The 24,498-nt window shown below is 33.8% G+C and overlaps 1 protein-coding gene across 3 annotated transcripts in view; it reads right to left on the bottom strand.

The window, feature by feature from the left end:
- bcar3 (BCAR3 adaptor protein, NSP family member) overlaps nucleotides 1–24,498 on the bottom strand; it is a 133,508-nt gene that overhangs the window by 95,149 nt on the left and 13,861 nt on the right. Inside the window, exon 1 of one of the 3 annotated variants that reach the window (XM_056463906.1) lies at nucleotides 7,051–7,223. The exons of the other annotated variants lie outside the window; for them this stretch is intronic. The gene's annotated coding sequence lies outside the window, so the exon portion shown is untranslated. Of the gene's footprint in view, nucleotides 1–7,050; nucleotides 7,224–24,498 lie in introns of those variants that run through there. 3 annotated transcript variants of the gene reach the window in all.

The following is a 24,498-nucleotide window of genomic DNA, read 5'->3' as shown; positions in this document are numbered from 1 at the left end:
TGTGTGCAGTACTATTTCTGGTTTCTTCTTGTGGAATGAAAGTACAGATACTGCCACCTGTGGGCTTGGAGAGGTGCATCCTCTCATGCAGGCATTTTTGTTTCAGTAGGCTGCCGTCTGTTTGGTGTGTTCAAGAGCAGCTTTTTGGTCCAGACGCAATTTGACAACAGAGTTGGTTTTCATCATTGCTGGTTCTTTGAATTCAGCTTGTAGTGTTATGGGCTTAAGCCATACAAGATGTTTATAAGAATGTTTGTGCTGCTTCATATACGAATAAAATGTGGTCCGTTGACAATCAAGATCTGAAAAAGCCAAAAAAAAAACATGATAAAAGTGTACAACTAGTTCTAGTCCAAGTTCTAATCCAGTAAAAATCTTTCTTGACAGCCCGGGTCACAATTCACTTTAAAGAAGTCATGAACTTCATTACAAAAAATGTGTGTTAGCATGAGTTTTACATCAAAAACATGACTATTTAGTTGACACAGTGGCTCAGTGAAGTTCTCAATGAAATCTCGACTGAGTCAGTAGGCATTTCTGTGTGGAGTTTGCATGTTCTCTCTGTGTTTGCATGGGTTTCCTCCAGGTGCTCCGGTTTCCCCCACAGTTCAAAGACATGCGATATAGGTGAATTGAATTAACTAAATTGGCCATAGTGTATAAGTCTGTGTTTGAATGCATGGGTGTTTCCAAGCACGGTGCTGGGTTGTGGCTGGAAGGGCAACCATTGCGCAAAACGTGCCAAAATGGTTGGTGGTTCATTCCTCTGTGGTGGTCCCTGATAAATCAGTGACTAAGCTAAAGAAAAATGAATGATTGAACATAACAATTTAGCTTCTTATATATCCTATTTTTGACTATGTTTCTGAAATGCTTTATTTTAAAGGACCCGAAAGTGCCGCATTGTAAACTTTAATGTAAACAAGTCAAAAACATTCATAAGTTTTTTAATTATATAAAAAAAAATTTCATTGGACATCATGTAAATGATTAGTTTTGTGCGCTGATTAAATGTAAATGTAAATTTTGTGTGAGCCATACTTATTTCTATTAAAGCTAATGCTTGCTCATTTTATTGTTTTAAAATGATTATCTAGAGACAATTATCCAACAGTAGATGTATAGGAGCTGTTCTTGATTCGACAGCGATTATAGACAAGGTCACACTGTTTTTTTTTCTTTTATTATTCTCAGAATGTGCATGTAATACAAACAGTTTTCAAAGAGCACTGACTCTCGCAGCGAAAGGTTAAGCACATGAAGGAGGAGAATTCTCATTCTTCAAAACAAGAGCGCATTTCAAAAACAACAAGACGACTATTCTCACCCTGGCCATTTCTCCGTCCAGCCATCCCCCACAGGAGTTGGTGGGAATCTCGTGAATAATGCAGTTCTCCTTTAATTAATTCAAACCTGCTTACGGGACACAAAGACTTGACTGAGAGGAGAGCAAGTGTAGGGTTTAAAGAGCTCTTAACACACAACCATGCATCAACCATGATGGCCTGAAGGAGTGAAGAACACATTCTGATAGAAGCAACTAATGAACCGTAGAAGCAAAGTACACACTGAACTGTGTTATTAGAATGGCACCGATTCAATGCAATGATGTTCGCTGTTGATTACCACAGAAAACAGTGTGCTTTGTAAAGTTGTTTGAATTGTGCATTTAGTGTTGGGATTATTAGGAAGATTAAGGTCTGGTTATTCTGATCCAATTCCTGTGGTCACGTCCTAGGTCACGTGACGTATCCTGCATGGATCATGTGAAAGTTGCCAGGTGTACCAGCTTTAAATAGTCATGACTGAAGTTGACAAATTGGATTATAACTTTGCAGACAAGGTTAGTATGCATTTTAGTCACATATTTCATGCTAATATAAGTCTTGTGACTGTGGTTTATGAGTATTTTTACATTTTACTCACGTGCTAGAATTCCCAAACCTTGTTTTAATTTAAAATGATTGCATTTCTATTTCCTTTTTAATATATTAGTGTTCCATCAACTCCCCTCTAGTTCCCTCTCAAAGACGACATTGGTAAAACCTGTAATCTAGAGCATATCTTGTATGCTATAAATCACGTTCACCATTGAGTTCTTATCATTTTGGTCTGAAATAGTGTAGATCAGTGGATTTTAAATGGTGCTTCAAGACTCGAGTCTATTCTGAAGGAAATGCAATGATTAGGTTAAAAAATTGCCACAAACAATATAATCAAATACAGTTGGAATGGCAAAAACAAAAAAGGCTTGTTGTTTTTGTGAAGGGCTCTGTGTTTAAACCCAGCCTTTGACAATCTGGTACAAGTTAGACACCAATGAAACTGCAATTTTGTTTATTTAGACTATTAGGGAAATATTAGTTTAATTTTAGGACATTTTGCTGACTCAATGTAAATCTTTTGATGCTGTGTTGAGTTGCATCGTAAAAGCGGTACTTAAAAAGTGAGTAAACCCATTGCTTTAAAAAGATTAAGAAAATGAACTGTGCATAATTATAAAAAATAAGTCAACTCAATAGTTCACAGGTTTACTCACTTTTTTAAGTAAAGTCAACTTGTCGCTTTTAAGACAACAGGTTTACTCACGTTTTTAAATTAAAGTAACTAATTGCTTTTTACAGTGTATCATAGACAACTATTCCAGAGGTCTGTGTCACCAGAATACTTGGTAACACCTAAGTAGTCTAATAACTACACACTATGGATCATTTATCAAGCATTATTTATCAAATGGTTAATTCATTATTTATAAAGCATTAACTCTACATTAATAGACGTTATTAAGCAGTTTATGCGGCTACATATTTTTAAAAATACGGCTTCTGTATTCTTGACTTATAAGCAATGTGCTTATTAAAAAAATAATAGTTTTTTCATACTTTGTTAATGGTTAATTTTTCATTACTAAATAAATATTGCATTATTTACAAACCAGCTATTTAAAAATGAGTTAAGGTGTTTTTTTAAGACCATTCAGAATGCGTAAGTAAATGATTAATAAACTATTCAAATAACATTAATAAAAGGAGTGTCAAACCTAAACATAAAACTGGATAAAACAACAACAATATATGTAATATAATATTTATTTTTCATTTGACAGTTTCATTTGTGTGTCTTAAAATGAATAGAAATTAATAAAGTTGTTTATTTTCTTTTTGTTTCCTTTTTAGAATATAACCAAGCCTTTAACTGTCATTTATAAGGGATTTACAAAGCATAAATAGTCCTTCAGATTAGGACACAAGACTGGGTAAAGTTGAGTTAATAAAGCATTTATTAACATACAATGTAACTATTATTATGAATAATAAGATATATAAATATTCATTTGAATAGATTATTAATTATTTACTTATGTATTCTGAATAATCTTTAAAAACACCAACTCTTCTTAAATAACCGGTTTGTAAATAATGCGATACTTAATTTAGTAATAGAAAAATCAATCAAAAACAAAGTATGAAAACAGAACTCTTTCTCCCTGGTGCCACCTCGCATTGAATTAAGCACAATGGGTGCCAGGTCTTTTAGCTCTGTGACTCCTCAACAATGGAACTCACTTCCCCTGGATCTAAGGAGCAGTGATAGTCTTCACACTTTTAAATCTTTTATTGTGTTATTTTATACTTACGATGTGTTTGTACCTGCAACTCCTTACATGCAATTTTGTTTGGCAATGTTGTAATAATTGTTTTAATTTGTTCTGTTATGGCTGTTGATGCTTGTTGTAGGGCAACCTTGAGTGTCCAATAAGGCGCCACTTACAAATAAAATGAATTATTATTATCATTATTAATATTATTATTATTATTATTATTATTATTATTATTAATCATTATACACATGCTTATAATTCAAGAACACAGCCTTTGTACAGTAGCTGTATTTATAAACTGCTTACTAATGTCTGTTAAATTAGAGTTAATGCCTAATAAATAATAAATGAACTATTTGCTAATGCCTAATAAATGATTCATAGTGTGTAGTGATTATAGTGTTACCGAATACTTTTATGAGGCCAGGCTGAATTAGCATGTTACAAGTAACAACATCAACTGAGGCTCATTCTAAAAATGTACCTCTATATACATTTGTGGAGACCGCCAAATACGTCCCAGGAGCTGTTTTTGTTTTTGCATTTTTTGTTTTTGCAAATCCATCAGAAGCCGCTGTGTGCACTTTTTGAGATCTCAAATTTTTCTTGCGAGTGCCATTCGTGCCAGCTGTTCTCACGTAATTCCACCAGAGGCCGCTGTCGACTGGCTGTTTGACTAACTGAATGACTGACTGACCAATCGACTGACCCACACTTGTCCCCCCCTAAACCTAACCCGTAGTGTTTTCAAAAGAACCGATTGAGCCACCCACCCACTTCCCTAAACCCAACCGACAGCTTTAAAAAGCAATTCAGAAAGAGAAAAGCCCTCCCTTGATTTTTACCACATGTTCACTCTGTTATTTACTTGGTTATTTAATTTTTTGGATTCAGTTTTCATCTTTCCTGCTTTCTGGAACCGTTCTTCACAGAACCCAAACCCTGACATCGTGGTCATCTCCTCTCTTCGTCTCAAGTCCACCGACAAACATGGTGAGCTACTGGACAAACTGGTAACAGAGGGAAAACCGTCTGTATGGAGGTAAGTGGTCAGCTGGAAAGTGCGAAAAGGAATGCTGTCATACTGCCCTGTAGCTTTCGTTTTAAAGACAAAATGCAGCCATACGTACTTCTGGCTAGTTATTTTACGATCTCCAGAAATGTATATAGGGTTTTGTTTTCAGAATGAGCCTATGTTGGACAACATTGCTGCCAAAAAAAATCTGTTTTAAGCAAATACTGCTGGTTAATCAAAGAACAAACACTTTAACTAGCTATTAGAATGAATACTAAAGAATCGTGCGCTTTTAAACTGCAAGCAAATAAAGGTCATACCAACTGCAAACTTTGCAGCACTCTTGTAGGTCTAAAAACAAAGCCAGATAATAAACATTAGTTAAGACATTGTAGAGTGAGAGTTGAGTACTTCCTGTATGACATCACTGCATTTGTCCCATTGATTGAGGCTCCCATTGTCACTGACAATAGCAGTAAAGCAACAGGAGACAAAACAAGCAAGAATGCACCACAGTTCTCCCAATGTGGACCACTCGACTGCACTCAGAGGGAGGAACATATGGGCAACAATACATCAACATCTTCTCCACCGCCCCCATGACAGACACAACACTTTCCTCTTCAACTCAAACTCCCGTACCAGTAACTCAACAGTCACAAATCAGGCCCGAGTGCTTCATTACGCAGTGCCCTCGCTAACGCTTATCAGAATAGGAAGTGTGGAAATACACGCAGACTTGTGAACACACCAAACAGCCATTCACTGAAGGCGTGGAGCCAGCGGTCACATCCGTCTCTCTCAGCTCTGAGTGCTAAAAGTAGATGCTTTAAGATCTTCAGTCCAATCACATGCAACACGACTGCTCCTTAATTACTGTAATGAGCATGTAGAGAGGAAAACCCCACAAACAAACAAACAAACGCTGAGAGCAACGAAGGGAAGACGAAATGAGGGCAAAACAGAAAATGCCTATGTTTTCATGTGCTGGAAATGTTATTTTTAATACAATCCTAGCATGAAATTATGTTAAAGAATTATGTATAACTCTATATATTCTTATATGAAACCTCTTTGTGTGTGTATATATATATATATGTATATATATATATATATGTACAGAGCTCAGCATAATTGAATACACCCCATTTTAAAAATGAATATTTATATCCATTCCTCAGTGATTATAGGCAATGTATTTTGGTGAATTTAAACAAAACAGATTCATTAAACAGATATATTTATTAAAATAATATTTTAGTCACCAAACATATTTAGAAAGATAATACAATTAAATTCAAGTTAAATATTGCAAAAAAATTTACAACCTACAAAATTTTTCCATTTTTTCAATTTTTTTGCTTTTCTTGATTTTTCCTTTTTTATATTTGTATTTAATATTTTTTTATAGCATATAAATTTGGCTGTACTAGTTATCAACTTAAGTTATTTTGTTAGATAATCTCCAGATTTGACTTCGGTACTAATCTAATGTTTTAGAAAAGTTGATGCAAACAACTTTTATGGGCTGAATTTAAACAAACAAACAAACAAACAAAATTTAGTAATGTTCAACTTCTTTTGTGTTTAAATTCAGCCCATGTTAATGTTTTGCAACCGCTGACCTGAATCATTTTTGTCAGTGTAATAAATCCAAATTCAGAGAAACTTTGACTGTTTAAAGTGCTCTCTTAATTTTATTCCATAGCTGTATATATACACATAATGTTTATGAAATGAGCTGAGTGTACATATATATAGTACAGTGGAAGTCAGAATTATTAAACCCCCTGAATTATTAGCCCCCTGTTTAATTTTTTCCCCAATTTCTGTTTAACGGAGAGAATATTTTTTTCAACACATTTCTAAACATAATAGTTTTAATAACTCATGGGGGGCCTAATAATTCTGACTTCAACTGTACATGTAAAACAATTTGTAGAGAATCATACTTAGATCTTTATCTTGCACAGACTTCCAAAGTCACACAATACAGCCAATTTCTAATGAACCCTTCTTTTGTTGAGCAAGAGGGGTTTAGAGATGTCAAGCCCCCCGCTATCCATCTACAATGTGACCCACAGTGCTGTATTCAGCCAGCGAGTCCACTACAGAGATTTCTGACATATTAATCACAAATTTATTAAAGTCCTCAGCAGTGGCTGCCACTTTTTTCCACATGAGCAACTCCAAAGACAACAGATACTGCTGCTCCTCTCTCACACACACACACACACCTCCTCAAAACAGCTACTGTCAGCTACTGAATCTACAGAGAGACACAGAGAGTGTCACAGAACACAAGATTCAGAATTGGTTTTATTTGCTTTTCAAAGAGATAAAATTACTCATAACTAAATAGAGTATAGAGGTATAAAAGTTTGTGGGGAGATAAAGTATATAAACAGACGAAGAAAATAATTTCTTTTCTTACCTGGCTAAAGGTTGTAGTTTTTCTAAGTGAGCAAAATATCCTCTCTGCAATCTGTGAGTAAGAGTTTTACAGTTTCACAGCAAGCATAGCGATCTAGTTTCACACTGAAGACAACAACAAGACGAGCGTGAACGACAATCCTGTTTTGCTGCCACTGACCTCCCACTATGAACTGTGCCGGTGTTTCCTAAGCAGTCTTACAATCTCCTCCAAGTCTCCCTCTCTCTCTCTCTCTCTCTTTACTCTCTCGCTCTCTCTTCTTAGTTCAGCCCCCAAGGGAGTGATTTAGGATTTCCCAGACACACCCTTTCCAGTGGGCGGGCTTGATGAGTCTTCATCTGAGCCCCCAGTAGTTCTTTCCTCTGTCATGTGTCCAGTCTTCAGATTTCTGCTCCCTGTTATTTCAAGTTATCTTTTGTCCAAGTACCAAAAGTTTCTGTTTGGTATTAAATTAGAAAGCGCCAATGTTACTGCGTAAAATAGTCTGAAACCGACTCCTCCTCTAAAAGTTATACCTTATTTGGTATGCAATGATTTACTTATCTATAAATAAGTGTTTCAATCATTATCCCTAATCTAAACGTTTACCCCAGTGATTGGTGCTTCCGCAGACACCATTTCTGTACATTTACAATATCTGTGCCAGAATGTTTTTTTTTTCTCAAGATTCTTCTTGATAGTCACTCTACTATGTACTGAGTATTTAGTACACTGAAAAAAATATCCATTGGATTTACAATTTTTTTAAGGTACATGGTTGTAAACTATTTATATGAGCTGAATTTAAACAAACAAATACAATTTAGTAATGTTCAACTTTGTTTGTTTAAATTCAGCTCATAGAAATTGCTAGCAACAAATTTGCAATGAACCATTTTTTTTAGAGTACAGCAAAATTAGAGCAATCCTTACTGTGCGAACAAAAGAAAAGGGGTAAAAATAATTGAAATATGATTAGAGTATTGATACAATACAGTGATTTAATGTGAAGAGAAATTGCTGAATAAAATATTGACCAAAAGATGAATAAGTGTTAGAGTGTCATGGGAGGTGAACATGTTGACAATATAATATAATATAATATAATATAATATAATATAATATAATATAATATAATATAATATAATATAATATAATATAATATAATATAATATAATATAATATAATATGATATAATATAATATAATATAATATAATATAAAGGGCAACGCGGTGGTGCAGTGGGTAGCATGTTCGCTTCACAGCAAGAGGGTCAGTGGTTCAAGCTTCGGCTGGGTCAGTTGGCGTTTCTGTGTGGAGTTTGCATGTTCTCCCTGCGTTTGCGTGGATTTCCTCCGGGTGCTCTGCCAACCCCTATATCTAGGATTGATGAGAGATTAGCCTTTGATATACACATTGACAAGTTATTGAAAAAGCCTAGGTTTTTTTTATACGGATCAAAAATTGTTTTCCTTAAAGGCCCGTAAGAAATTAATAGAGAGTACATTCTTGTCTATAATAATTATGGTGACCATCTATATATGCATGCAGTTGCTACTCAGAAAACTAGATTCTGTTTATGCAGCAATATGTTTTATCAAAGGTGCAGACTCACGGATGCATCACTGCTTTTTGTATGATGCCTGTAGATTGGTTATCTTTATATCAAAGGAGAAAATTACATGTGTACTTATTTACTTTAAAGGCTTTCTTAGGTAAACTACCATCCTATCTTTCTAATTTGCTAACAATTCACACAAATAACCCAAGCACTAGATTTGGTATCAGTTAACAGTCCCAAGGGTATTGTCAAAACTGGGCAAATGTGCTTTTCCCTTTTATGCTCCTAGGGCTTGGAATGATTTGCAAAATTGGCTTAATGTTGACACACTTCAGACTCACATCTTCTGTATAAAGTTTTAAAGGATACCTGTAATTGTTTTTTATGATTTGATCTTTTTTTCAGTAATGTTAACCCTAAGTATGTGGCAATTTTTAGTTTTATCACACAAACATAAGGGTGTCTATAGATTCCTGGTTGAATTTCTTTTTGAATGTTGGTAAAGTGATACATATTTGGAGTAAATATATTTTTTATTTCTAAATATACAGTTCAATGCTGTTTCTGAAGGATGGGTCGAATACCAGCGCTTCCAATACAAGTGCATATTTTGACAATGTTTCTACGTGTGCTTTCTGAATGTGCTTGTTAGCATCCCATACGACTAATTTTGGCAAAGTTACCATTGAGTCTGACTGAGAGCAAAGCTGTTAGTTGTTTTATAGTACCAAATCCACCCAATCTCAGTAAACATTTATAATGCACTATATGGCCAGGTTTTCTGTAAAAGTGAGAATTGTACTAATGCAATGTTTATAAGTAAAAGCTAGCACATTGTAGCCATAACATACTAGTTGATGAGTTAAATCGACTTTACTCCACAACTACTACACATATGTATCCACTAATAGTAAACCTGGTGCAGTCTAAAAGGTTTTAACATTTTCCTCACCATCATTGACTGAACATGTAAAGCTTTAATCTGCTACTGGTCATTTTGGACATTTTAGCTGTGTGCGATTGAGTTTAGTTGGTTCTGGAGTGTCACTATACTTGGAATACTGTGTAAAGGCTCTGCCCCCTTCTAAAAACCAGCAGCTCATTTGCATTTAAAAAGACATGCACACTGTTTTTGCCCACATCCAAAAAGGGCTATATAACAAGCTATATTAAATGATAGGTATTAGATATTTTAAGCTAAAACTTCACAGACACATTCTGGGGGCAACAGATTGACTTTAAATCTTATAAAAAAAGGCCATAATATGTCCTGTTTAAACTAAATCATTAAAATGGCTTCTCAGAAAAGGCTAATCAGGAAGGCTAACTGTTTTTTACTGTTGTGTGTGTCGAACAGCATTTCCCGTCTCTTTGTCCTTGGATTCCTCTTCATTGTCAGTGGGACGATAACAAACAGCAAAGGCAGGGTTCCTTCCCGATTCAGGCACTGAGGTGAGGCGCTGTGCGATCTGACTAAATGCTGAGGAGAGTGTGTGTTCATCATGCAGGTGATTCAAGGGTTTGTTTTGTCACTCAGTTACCATCTGAATGTTGTTCAAAACATTGAAACAAATGCCAGTGCAGTGCCAAAATCATCACAGAACATCAACAGATACACATGACATGCAATACTTGGCTTGTCTTGATGCTGTGCTGTTTATAGTCAACATTTGAAGTTGATCAAAAAAGTGTTTCAGAATTGTCCTAAGATAAGAATGGGTGTTGTTGAATAGTTTTACGACAACTTTGATGACTTTGGTTTTGATCCACTTAAAATGTTGATTACTGCATATTGATTTATAGCTAAGTGAGCAGGTGTCTAATACCCTAACCTGATTTCATGATGTGCATGTATTTTTTATATGTCATTTTAATATATTATGTTTTATGAAAATTATATGAAGTTTAAATCATTAAAACATCATAATTTCAATTCAAACACCCACTTTATACAGTTCCCGGATGGTAATGATTTAGCTGTGTAAATTAAATAATGGTGTTCGGCCCATCATATTCTTTTAGGACACCTACAGTAAATCAAGCTTTTCATTGAGCCTTGAGTAAAAATCTGGGTGTTATCTTTGATGGTGGCTTGAGATTTGATAAACCGATTAATGCAGTGGTCAAATTCTGCTTTTTCAGCTTCTACTCTTAAAAACAATCAAACCTATAAAAATAATTCATGCTTTTATTACCTCTAGGTTGGTTTGACACTTTTAAAATTCTTCTCTTGGTTTTTAAATAACTAAATGGCTTGGCACCTTCTTATTTGTCAGATCTGTTGACTGAACATCAGCCTGGGGTGTGTTTCCCAAACAACGACAGTAACTCGCGTCTGAAATATCATAGTATGATGCATCGCTTGATAAAAGAACAATGTAGCGGTTTCCCAAAACCTGTAGTTTCTCTGTGGCAGATCCAATGTTTGAACCACATTAGTTATAACATAAAACACCCATTATGACAGGGTGGAGTAACAACTTCTTTATAGAAGAACCTCATAATTTCTTTGTGAAAATTATGGATAAACGATGGATTTGGGAAACATCAAATCAACTAACTATGTTTGTAACAACAAAACTTGCGACCTTAGTTGGCTAACGATGATTTTTGGAAACGCACCCCTGGTCGTTCTCTTCAGTCATCAAACCAGGGGCGTCGCTAGACCCAATTTACCGGGGCACGACAAAACTAAAGTTTAAACAATATGATGGTGATCTTACTAAGCATGCCTCCTGATTTTTTTTTTTTTTGTATGAAGCAAAACAGAGGGATGACGAGTCAGGGAGGTAAGACTTAATAAACCTAATTCTCTGCCATGTGTCAAGTCTAAGACAACGGATTATTCTACAAAACATATTTTTTGTATTTTATTGAATTGTCTATAGAATTTCATTCAAATGAAATTAATATTTATGCAAAAGATTTCTTAAATGATCTTAGCATCACTCCAGTTGTGTCTTAACATTACATACATATTATTATTATTATTATTATTATTATTATTATTATTATTATTATTTATTTATTTTTATTTATTTATTTATTTATTTTTCTTTGTGGGGGGGAAAGGGGTGCGTGCCCCAGTAGAGCTTTATGTCTAGCAACACCCCTGCATCAAACCAGAGATTATTATGCATCCCTAAGTCGAGGCTGAAATGCAGGGGTAACTGTGCTTTTGCATTAGCTGGTCTTAGGCTGTGGAATGCTCTGCGCCTCTGTATTAGATCTATATCATCTCTGTCTTTTTTTAAATCTAGGTTGAAAACTTACCTTTGTGATTTGGCATTTTATCTGTGAAAATTGTATGTCTTAGCTATAATTTTATTTATTTCTCGTGCAGCACATTAGTTTAAAAGCGCTATAAAAATAAAATTGACATTTGACAGAGAATTCACATGTATGGTTTGTTATTTACAGCTTTAGCCTTTACTTTTAGTTTCATTTTTTTTTTTGTATTTCTTTTGCTAAAAAGTCTTAAGATTTCTAATTCAGATAAAAACACTAACATCTACTGTTTGGCAATGACCAAAATAGTAAATCACCTTTTGAACGCAAATTAACGCTTCAAATGAACTATCAATTACTTTGTAACACCAGTAGGTGGTGAATATTAAGAAATGTATTCTATGTTGTAAAAATCGTTTAAGAGATTTGTTAAAAAAACACTGATTCATCCATAAATATATCAATTTAAAAGAGCAAATATAATGGGATCAATTTTATGATCACGTAATTAACTCGTTCATTTAAAAAAATCCATTATAATAATATTAATTAATGTTTTTAAATAACTTTTTTCATAGTAATTAGTTTTGTTCAGTTGTTTATCTAGAACTATGGTAAAACGGATGATTTCAATTTTAAATAAAATTCATAATCCTGCACTGATCAAACATCATCCAGAACCAAAACCAACTATTTTTATGTGAAAAAAAGATTGTGGTTTCTTATAAATACCAAGACGTTCCTAAGTATTAGTGCTTCAACAATGAACTAGCAACGTTTGAGAAACTGAAAAGGAGACATCTGGGTTAAAATAGGGCTCCTTAAGTTACAGCACACCTGCCCAGGATACCATTAGTCAAAGTGTCAAAACCAGACATTGTCATGAAAATAGAGAGATATATCTGTCAAAGAATGGACTCAATGCGCTGTTATCACTCACTGGCTCTGTGCAATTAAATGTGCACACCTTGAAATCGAGCGTTTATTATGTGACATGGGTGATAGATCACTAAAGGGAAGATTTATGGTGAAACTATCAACATGTCTGGCTTGTTCAGCTCTGGTGTCCTCAAATACTTTACTGTAGACACAACCAAAGATAACAAAATCTATAACAAATGAATTGTAAGTCTGACAAAACACTTTAAAGTCACACTCTAAAATTGTATTAGCTACATTAAAAATAGCTGCTACAGAACATCATGCAGTTGCTATATTAAAGTATTTCAACTCGTGATAAGCAACTCACTTTAATAACAAGGTCTTCCTAGACTTGACTTGTGTTTTCTTAATACTCCATGTTTCTTTGTAATCATGCTTGTAAGTGACCTAATGCAGTCCAGCCCACTTTTTTGTGATGTTGTTATCTGTGGTATGAATAATGTTGCAAAATCTCGAGCGCTTGGCACATATCATTGCATGGTATTCAGCGTCATGACGTTCAGTCCTAATGACAGTGATTGAGAGCAGACATTCTTTGTTTTAATCTGATGATCTCGTCTCCTTAGGCACCTTAATGTGGAGTCAGCAAGCCTGACCAGACCACCTACAGCCCCCAGTAGAGCAGCTTCAACCAGAGCAGGAGAAGAGATGGACACAAGTGGCTCATAAAATCACAGAAAAGCAAAATATCGCAGTGTCCGTTTTTTCCAATATTGTAAGTATATGTGTATTTCAGGCTTCATCAAGTTACCAGCATCAAGGCTTATTTAGGCTTCATCAAGTTACTGTTTTATTTATAGTACATACCAAGGATACTATGAGCCTGAATTTTAATCATGCATGAAAATAGTGAGGTGAAAACACATGATTTCTTTGTGCGGTCAAATGTTTTACAGACTCCATCAAGATAGATCAACAGAAGATCTGTACACTAGGTAGGTAATGTGCTATATTTGGTTTGGAACATACACTCTGTTACCACCCTATCATTTAATACATTGTTCTAACTTAAAAATTCTAAATAGCTAATTAGATTATAACATTTAAATTGTCAGAATAATTTTATCAAGTTTTGACAACAGGAAAATATTGATAATTACATCAGCTAAAAAATGTGGCTAATTTAAAGGTAAATATGTCAGGTAAAGGTAAATACACGAGAATTTGAGGAGAACCTTCAAAGGCAAGTGATGAGAATTGCCATCATTGGTGATTAGTCTACTTTGGAATTGAACCACAAGATGGAAACCATCATGGTTGAGGGCATGAGAATCCTAAATGGAATGGATATGTTAAGGTGCTGTGCTCTGCTGATGGGCATAATATGTGCTCTGAATCTAAGCTAACTCAAGGAACTTAAATATCCTTATGAAATTTCTCAAACTCGATGGACTGAAGCCTAGTGCAAAAGTAGGCCTCAAGAACATTATTTTCGCGAAGTCTCTAGTTATTTCAGACAAGTTTTTGCTCTTTATGTTGTACTTTATGTTGTTTTGTATTTTTAAATCCACACACTGGTGTTTTTTAGTTATTTTTCATACTGTTAAAAGGGACAGTACACTTTTTGTTTTGTAAAATACTGAAAAACTGTGCTTTAAAATAAATAAAAAATTACTGGAAAACAAAAATGTTGTTGTTGCATTTATTTCTTAAAAGCAAATCTAAATGAACGGTAAATTTAAAAACAAACAAAAAATTTTACAAATTCAGCTACTTAATTTATTACAGGTTCTAAATTTGAAAACCTGTATGTATAATTATAGTAATTAAGTATATAATACTGGATTTAATTTACATTTTAATAAAAAAAACTGTTGAAACAACTTGAGTACTCAACTTAAAAAAATGGTGTTTATGCTATGTAAAAATGCCTCTGATTGAAGAGGAAATGTCATTTGGCTAACGTAATAAAGTTTGCTGAACTTCATTTTGTTAGATGTTGTTGTAACTTGAATATATTAATGCAAACTGTTGCTTTAATTTTTATTTATTTATTTTGTCTAAACAATATTTTTAAGAGTGTATTCATGACTTTTCTCATTATGTAAAAGCTATGTAATATGTAACATGAATCTGTGTAATATGCCTAATCAGCTGTGTTGTCACTTTAATGTAAATGTAAAATGTACAGCATCAATTGCATTGCTTCCCTCAAGCATGGTCTTATAGGATAGTACAGGGCTTGGTGGATGTGTATCTCAGATAGGTCATCCAGATACCCTTTGCCTTCTATTTTATTAATACACCAACCTGGGACACAATATTCGGCTCACAATACCGTTTTTACCTGGTTCAAAAGGGGGTTTATTATGCCAAAAAAAAAAATTTGGGGTTGCCCAACGAGCCTTTCATAGAATAGTTCTTAAAAGAACCATGTATTAATGTGAAGAGCATTTTAATAGTCTAAAGGATTTGTTCAGACTCTTTTGTGTAATAGAAAGGTTCTTCAAGGAGCTATCAGTGTGTACCAAAGTATTTTTAACGCTTTAACTTCCACTCTAATTTCTTTGGTTTATTAATAAACCAATTTCTTTGGTTAAATTGTGTTCCTGACACCACTCTAAGCTAACTTTGAGATTTTTGATTTAATGACCCATTAAATAATTAATAACAATCCCAGTTAATAGTGTAAAGCTATAGTTAACCCAAAAATGACCATTCTGTCATAGTTTTCTCATTCTCCACTTGTTCCAAACCTGTTTGAGTTTCTGTCTTCTGTTGAATGCAAAGGAAGATATGCTGAAGATTGTTGGGGGAAAAAGTAAAAAAAAAAATTCCTATACTAATTCCTGGAAAAAAATGTCGTCTTTTTCCAACAGTCTTCATCTTGTTTTGTGTTCAACAGAGAAAAAGAAATTTATAAAAGTTTAGAATCACTTTGAGTGAGAATAAACGGTGAGGGATTTTTTTTTTTTAGGTGAACTGTCCTTTTAAGAGTACCATACAGTATGGAATTAGGCACTAAGTCTTCTCAAGGCTGAGGGTAAGAACAGTTTATCAGAGTTTATAATTCCACAACATATAATTATCAAGGCTATGCTTTCAACAGGAAAATATTAATTTCCTCACATGAATGACTTTCCGAATCATAAAACTGTATACTGTAAATCCTTTCTATAAATATTACCACATGAAATAGAATTTTGAGAGTCTTTGTAAAACCATTAAGTGGGTAATTGTGCGTTTATGATTTCATTGTGTGCCCTGAGAGAATAATCTTTAAAAGGTTTAACAAATCAATGTTAATACGTGAGCAATAATTAGGCCCACACAGAATCTGCGAGCACAGAAATCTGCAGATATCCGAAGATTTTTAGCCCATCATTTAGTCTATGTATTTACTTCTGTAAATGTGTGTAAATTCATATTTATTCAGTTTTTTTTTTTATATTTTCACTATAACATTAGTGTCATTATCATAACAGTAATATTAAAATGTTCATATTATTTATTTACAATAAATAACAATGTGTAAAGTAATATTTTAGTAGATCTTTTAGTAGATCTATAACATGAAAGACTTGCTTTGTTTACCAAATAAGTGAATCTAATTGGATATGCATTATAAATATTAAATAAAAGTTAAAAATGTCATATTTTTTATTTCATATATTAAGTTTTTAGTTTTGATACTCCCAAAATCATTCCGCATAAATCCACAGATTTTTCACAAAATTCTCAGCAGAAATAGCAAAAAAAATTTTAACAGATTCTGTCTGGCCCTAGTGATAACTTTAATCATCTTTATCTTAGGGTTGCCTTAGATCAACAGAAATCTGCGTCTCATAGCTGGTATTTTCCAGAACCGGCAAATCGCTGCTCAGAAATGAGCATCTCTACATCTGACCTCTCCGTTTACAGTCTAGCTGTCATCAGGAGGAGTTTAGCTGCCATTTACACATGGACAAGCACGGACACATTGATAGACTAAGTGGCCACCGGTGGCTGATTGTCCCGCATTCTTACTTGTGTAAGTGTAACTCTATTCCAGGCTGCTGGATAAATATGGCTAGTGAAAGTAAAATGATCTTTTCTAGGAAGAAGACTTCAAAAACAGGCTGTATTCAGAATAGATGACACATTTATGGACAAATTCCATGTGTAATAAATGGAATATATATATATATATATATATATATATATATATATATATATATATATATATATATATATATATATTTATATATATATTTATTTATTTATTTATTTATTTATTTTTATTTTTTTTTTTTTTTTTTTTTTTTTTTTATTAATCAATTTATTTATTTATTTTTTGGGAAACAGAAAGAACTTTTGTTTTATTTGTCAAATACTCATGTTGACCACAAAATGTTGCATTTTTTCACACAAAAAACACATTTGTAGATTCGACCGAGATAATTGCACAGCCTTAAAAAAATGTTTTACAATGGTGACCAAAAATGCTTTTTTTTTAACTCTGACTTTTTTAAAAACGTTTTTTACTGTAGTTGAAATTTCTGTTATATAAGAAAATTACAGTAAATGTATTAATTAGTTGTATGCTTCGATATTTCATTGATTGACATATTGAAACTCCAATTTAAAATTCTATCTGTTTTATTGACATTAATAAAGGAGTTTAGTTTAAAAAAACTGGCTGTAAAAAAAGCTATTTCTATACACTGTAAAACGCAAAAGTTAAGGTAACTTAAACCGCTTGAGGAAACCGATTGCAACAAACCATTTAAGTTCAAAAACAAATCCTAATGAGTACTGTGAACTTAATCCATTTGAGTAAATGAAGCAACTGGAGCACAGTAAAACTCAATAAATGAAGAAAACTCAAATTAACTGAGTACTGTAAAAACCCAATAAGTTAAGGCAACTCAAACCGTTTGAGGAAACTGATTGCAACAAACCATTTAAGTTAAAAAAGCTAATCCTAATGAATACTGTGAGTACATTTGAGTAAATGAAGCAATTTGAGCACAGTAAAAATAAATGAAGAAAACTCAAATCAACTGAGTACTGTAAACCCAATAAGTTAAGGCAACTTAAACCGTTTGAGAAAACTGATTGCTTCAAACCATTTGAGGAAAAAAATATGAGTACTGTGAACTTACTCCATTTAAGTTGAAGTAATGAGGTATTTAATTAACTAATGAGGTAATTAATTAATTAATTAATTACCTCTTTTCAAATGAGTAAATTTAACTTTCAGTAAATTTTGATTTAACTACACTCACTTCATTTGATTAAGTTGACTGTTGAAGTTTGACACCTAAGTTGACAGGTGATTAGAAAGATAAAAAATTTGAGGGTTTAGTGATGTCAACCGAACAAGGAAAGCTGTGTCACAGGCGGAGTAAGTTTGATCATACATAATCTTTTTATTTTCACTGCGACTAACATGCATTGCTGAATCATTTCCAGTAAGACTGTGAATGTGCATTCAAAAAAAGAAAAATACTGTGTACTTTTCTGTCAGTGCGTTATGTGTCTCTGCAAATAAATGAAATAAGGCATCAGTTCTACAGTCTTGTTGTCAAGCTTGGCAGATTTCCAACACAACCCTCCTCCAGAATATATTTAAACATCGTTCAAAAGAGTAATGGACACTTTCTTCAGGTCACATTTGTTTAGTAGACAAAAGAGCTTACTGCAGGTATCCAAAAGCTTCTCACAGGCAGGCAGCAATGGCTCCTTTAAACCCCTGCATCATCCGTCATGACCAATATATTTTGGACATGTATTAAATTTCAAAACACAGAGTTTTTTTAAGAGGGGGCCCAGCTGTTCGTTCTGGCTGGGAAAAGTGTTTACATTTATGGGATGCTGGCACTGAACTGGATGTCACAGGGAGGTGAGGGATCTGATGCCAGCGCTGCTCTCACACCCAGTGTGAGCGCAAGGACAGGCAAGAGTTTTCCCACAAAACACCCAAGAAACGCCCAGAATACATCCAAGAAACACCCTGAGCTTTCATCTGACTGTTCTCACGTTTCTCACAGGCTCTGCCCTGGCTGTCAGAATGTTTACGATTACTCTTCTTTTTCTAATTCATATGTGGGATTAGGCTTTACAAATCTCCCACAAAGTGCTTAATGAGAGAACGGCTTAATTGAGCTTTAATTTGAGCACATATCAACTCTGTAATCCAAATATTTTAGATGCTTAGCCTACAAGAATATACAAATTATTAAACGGCACAATTTTGAAATGCACCTAGAAAGATGTACTGCTGACTGTAGCTTAGAAATGCTTATGTATGGAATTTTATATAGGGTGGCATCCCTTTAGATGAATCTGCAATCTGCTGCTGAGAGCAGGGAGGGCATTGAGCCAACCACCCATTTAATAGCATGCTTCATTTAATAGTATACTCGAGCCGTTCTGCACAAGAGCAGCCTTTCATCATTAAACATCACCGTGCTGCAGATACATGTGTGTTAATGCATTGACACACTTTTTAACTACACAAAAGGCACCAAATAAAATAGGAGTGCCTGAAGCCAAATGACTGTAAAAAAAAATATTCTGTTTCATTTACTCGCTCTCATATTGATTCAAAGCTGTGCTATTTTTCCTTCTTCTGAGTATACAAAAAAAAGATGTTTAGCAGAATACAGTGGTCCCTCATTCATTGCAGAAGTTACATTCAAAAAATAGCCCCAATACTGTAGGTGAAATCCGCAAAGTAGTCAATTTATTTTTTGACAATTATTATAGATGTTTGATGTTACAATTATTATAGATGTTTACTACACTGTAAAAAATAAATCCATAAAATTTACGGTAAAAAAAACGGCAGCTGTGGTTGCCAGTATTTTACCGTTAAAAATACGGTACAAACCGTAAAAGTAATTTCTCATTTTTACAGTAAACTACCGTATTTCATTAATTTATCGATGTAATATGTCTGTATTTTGAATGACCAACATCTACACATCCTTTGTTACACAGATAGACACGTTAACACAGCCATATGCAGGTGGTGATGAGTAAGTTACATAATGAACCCACAAACAATGTTTCCCACAAGCAGAAAAGTGTATCAGTGTATAGAAGGTGCTCAGTGTTATTCACACAGCTACTAAACACCAGTATGGTAACACACATAAAATTAAAGTCATGAAATAAACATTGTTTATCAACATTAGTTGTAACGTAAATCTCTAATGTTGGGGAAACAACTAAAACGATCCATAGTAATGTCAACAAAAAGCATAAAAAGGGATGTGCCATGCAGGCAATTCTGGGAAAGTCAATTTATGGCTATTCGCCGTTTATATTAAGGAAACATACCGTTAACCAGGTTACGGATTTTTACTGTAGCTTTTTTACATTTTTTTACCGTTAAAATCACGGCAATTTTTTACAGTGTACGCTATTTTCTTAGATAGGCATAAACATTTTCACACTTTTCACTCTTGTTTAAACACTTGTGTAATTCTATCTTCCTTTAGCATGTCCAACTTTTTGTGCGATGGTTAGCATGTTCCTCTGTCTTTTGGATGTCTTTGACGGTGCAGAATGTTTCGTCGACATTATGGGGTTTGTTTGGGAAAAAAACTTGCAAACATACAGTACACCACTTCAGAGTCACACTGCTAGCGATCAAAGATTAATGTAACTTAAACATTGCTTAATATACACAGGGTGTACAGCAATACACAAATATCTTTACAAATGAAAAAGAATTAAAGGATTAAAATATTACGAAAAAATATAATTTTCTATACATAAATATAAAAACCAAACTTTCATGCCTTCTTCATCTCGGGGGGCTTTTTCAGTTTATTCACAACAATTTGCTTTTGTATAATGTTATCATAATTAGCAGTATTATTCATTATATGCATAATTATATTTGTTTTATTAAAAACAGGCTTAGATTTGCCCACCTGTCAGGTTTTAGACCATATGGGGCATAGCATGTGTATTTGTATATAACTCAGTATTTTGAGTTACACTTCGTTATTATTGTTCATTTATTCGTTTTCTGGAAATTAGAACCGAATTTAGAAATAGTTTTGAAACAAATCTTTGCGCTTAACAAACGAAAATATTTATGTATAGGCTAATGGATATCTGTGCGTAACACGTTTCCTTATCCACGAGAGTGAAAGTGAAAGTAAAGAATGAGGAGGCACATTCTCTCATTCTCGCGCTGTAGATGCTCTGTTTAACTGTTTTCTCTCTAGTGAAGTGTTCAGTATTTCCACTTACAAAGTCCGCCATGTAAATAGCAAATTCTCTATGGTGCGGCGCAACTGGCTCTTAAAGGGAATGGGAGATGAGACTTTGATTGGTTTATTCTCAAAACACACCTATAACTCATTAAGAGAATAAGCTCAACCCTGTTAGACCATCCGCCACGGCGCAAAGTGGATTTTTACGTCCTTAAAAAAGCAAAAGTGGATTCTGACACGCCCTTAATGCGTTTGCGCCCTGCGCTTTGGACTTTGCGCATGGATCGTCAAAATAGAGCCCTTAAAGTTCTAAACCATCTATTGTGTTTTATTGTGCAACTATAGTAATGATAATTTTTATAATTTTGATATTATTTTTATTTTTGACTGTCCCAAAACCACATTAAAATAGTGTAGATTAGTGTACAATGTTTTATATTGATTTCATAGTCATTTGACCAATTCGATTTTTTTTATGTGATGCAATTGTTACTTTTCCTAGTAATTAGTTACTTTTTACTAACTCAGTTACTATTTGTGAGAAGTAACTATAACTAATAACTCTTTTAAAGGAATGTCTCCATTCTGTTTGCAGCAACACACTAATAACAGATAAGCCAAAAATGCATTTAATAAAATAAAATTCTTACACATATATAACAGCTTATATAAAAAAATACACCATTTGAAACATGTTTCTCACAGTGATTCAGCAGGTGGTCTATAAAACTGTAACATTTGCATTTTTTATACAGGAGATGAGGACAAGAGGAGTTGAATGAAGACACTACTAGAATAGGCTGTTAAAGGTGTTGAAACTGGTTTAATCAGACCACCTATTGAGTCCTCAAGCAGCCAAAACATTTCTACTTTGAACTTACTGCCAGCACACTACTGTACGTTTTCAGTCTACCTAAAGTCTACATTGAGCGCACTTTAACTTCAATTTTGCAACTTTTTTTAAAATTTGCATTATAAACTCCTTGTTTTGAAATGTAATCCAAACCATGTATTATTTCAATACTGCTTATAAAACATGCAAACCATTTTATTCGCAAGGTTGCTGATCCAAGACGTTTAATTCAACAGCCCATTCTGAAAGTGTCAGAGTCTCTATAGCAATGGAGTCGAGGTAGTATGTTATGCCTGGGAAACGAGCCTCAGCCTGTCAGCCCACTGTTTGTATGTGTGTGTGTCTTGACATGCTTTTTAAGGACTTAATTACACACAGCGGAGGGTTGTCCCCACAGCAATGCTGACTGCCATGATTGTGGGACAGGAGAAAGAGGTTATAATCACCTGGCAGCTCCTGCACACTGAAGCGTGTGTCTGCTCCTCCTACATATACACATATCTGTGTGTCTGTTTGATTGAAGGATAGTGGTGGCAGCATTGCCACGTTTTAATTAAAAAGAAAAGCTAATAGGTATGACAAAACAAGTCCAAAGTATGTGACCAGTCTTACAATAAGTATTTTTTTAGGTTTGTGTGCATGTGTGCTGATTGATTAACAGATTTTCATTAATTTCATTCATTTTCAAGAATTTCATTAATTTTATTTCTTATATCTTATCCATCTTGTTCAGAAAACCTTGAGTTTAAAGATGTCATAGAGTGCATTGATTAATTAAGTTAATATTACTGTATTCTCTGATATCTACACAGTAATTTTGGACTTGTGGAGCTGTGCATTGATGGATTTGCTCTTCACTGTTGGGACTTTCAGCAGTGAAATTTAATCCACACTGAACTGAACTAAACTGAACTTCAACTCTGAAAACTAGACTGACACGGTTTCAATTTGCTAGAACTTCTATGTTAAGCTGCTTTGACACAATCTACATTGTAAAATCTCTATATAAATTAACATGAATTAAATGGAATAGGTTTGTGGCTTAGATAAGTGCATAAAATCTCCAGAAACAGTTGAATATGTTCATTTATAACCACAGAATTACCCCTGGAATGGAAAGTTGTGAATATTATTGTTCTGCAGTTAGTTAGTATCTGCTCTGACACACAAAAAATAATCAAAATTTATAATTCTTGAGTAGATGCCTTGTTAACAATCGTTTCATCTTAAGTGGTAGAGAGGTTTATTTTAGCCAGAAGAAGTGACAGACTTATATTTATGCCACCAGAGTAAACTGCTTTGTTCCTGAGTTGTGTTTTGGTTGAAATATAGGCTAAATTCTAATTCTATTTGACAAAAGGGACTGACAGATATGTATTTAAAGTTGAATTTTCTAACACTGACGTATATGAAAACACAGTCAGGAGTTAATGCCAACCTCCACATGAACAGATTCTTTTTACAAAGTTTGTTGGCATCCCTGCACTCAAGAAAAATCACAGTAAGATCTCAGTGATATGTCATGATGCACAAACGTACATTAAAAATGATAGTTAGCAGGTTGCATTTGTTTGTTGCCTAATTACAACTAACAAAATATACATTTAAACAAAGCTTATGCTACTTCAGGGTGGTGCCAAATACATTTACAATCCTTATATCAAGCATCTTGCATTTTGACAAGCTGCGGACAATCTGTGGTCATGCTTGGCTTCCTCTTGTGTTTTTTAGTCTTCCTACCTTTCCCATTTTCAAAATAAGGGTCCCGCATACATAGTATGTTTAATACGAGCTTAGATAAACTTAAAAATAATGGGAATATGTGTCATTGTTGTAATCTTACTTGGAAAAAGTTGTTGCCAAGAATATAAAAACTGCATCCAAAAATATCTCAATACAAATTATTTATATATATATATATATAATTGAAATTGAATGACTGAAAATAAATTATGCAAAAAAATTATTGAATGAACAATTATTAATAAAACAATTAACGTATATTTAATTAAGTAATTAACTGTCTATCTAGTTCGATTAATACATCTGTCTCTCCTGTAAAGATATTGGGCAAAACTATTTTTAACAGTGTGGTAGGTTCTGATAAAAAAGCAAACTAAGACAGTGAAAAAAATACTTGAGTAGAAGTCAGAAATGTTTTCATGATGCTATTAGTGTTATGAGTGTTTAGTCACTCTTCATCATACGATATGAGGCAAATAATGTGACCTAATTTGACTGTATTTTGTAAATAAGCTCTATAAGAATTGAACCCACAGCTGCTCATATTTATAAGTGACTTATGAAAACCAGAGTCACTCATTAGAAGACATTTTGCTTCACAATCCTTGTTGTTTGTAAACACTATTACAGAAAATAATGTCTTGCAGGTTAAAGCCCCAGATGTGCAAGAAGATATTTGAGAAATAAATGACGCACATGTGGTTAATATGATCTACTCACAAAGTACGTGTAATGCAAGTCATGTGTTCATAAAAAAGTATGTCAGTAAAGCACTGTTTAAACTGCAGATATAGCAGTGGCATGATGTGGACTATCAGAAGGGTGGCTGTCTGTGTGTGAGTGTACGGAAGCAAGTCAGTTCATGACTCACTGTCAGTGTTGACTGTAAATGTTTTTTATGTTTCTGACGAAGCGTAATCTCCATCATTTCAGCCCACCGCCAAGATGCGTATCGCTTTCAAGGTTATGAGATGACTCTTAGAAGATCT

This window comes from Danio aesculapii, chromosome 8 (genome assembly GCF_903798145.1).
Source record: "Danio aesculapii chromosome 8, fDanAes4.1, whole genome shotgun sequence".
Lineage (NCBI taxonomy): Eukaryota > Metazoa > Chordata > Actinopteri > Cypriniformes > Danionidae > Danio > Danio aesculapii.
This window is presented reverse-complemented; position numbering and strand designations above follow the sequence as displayed.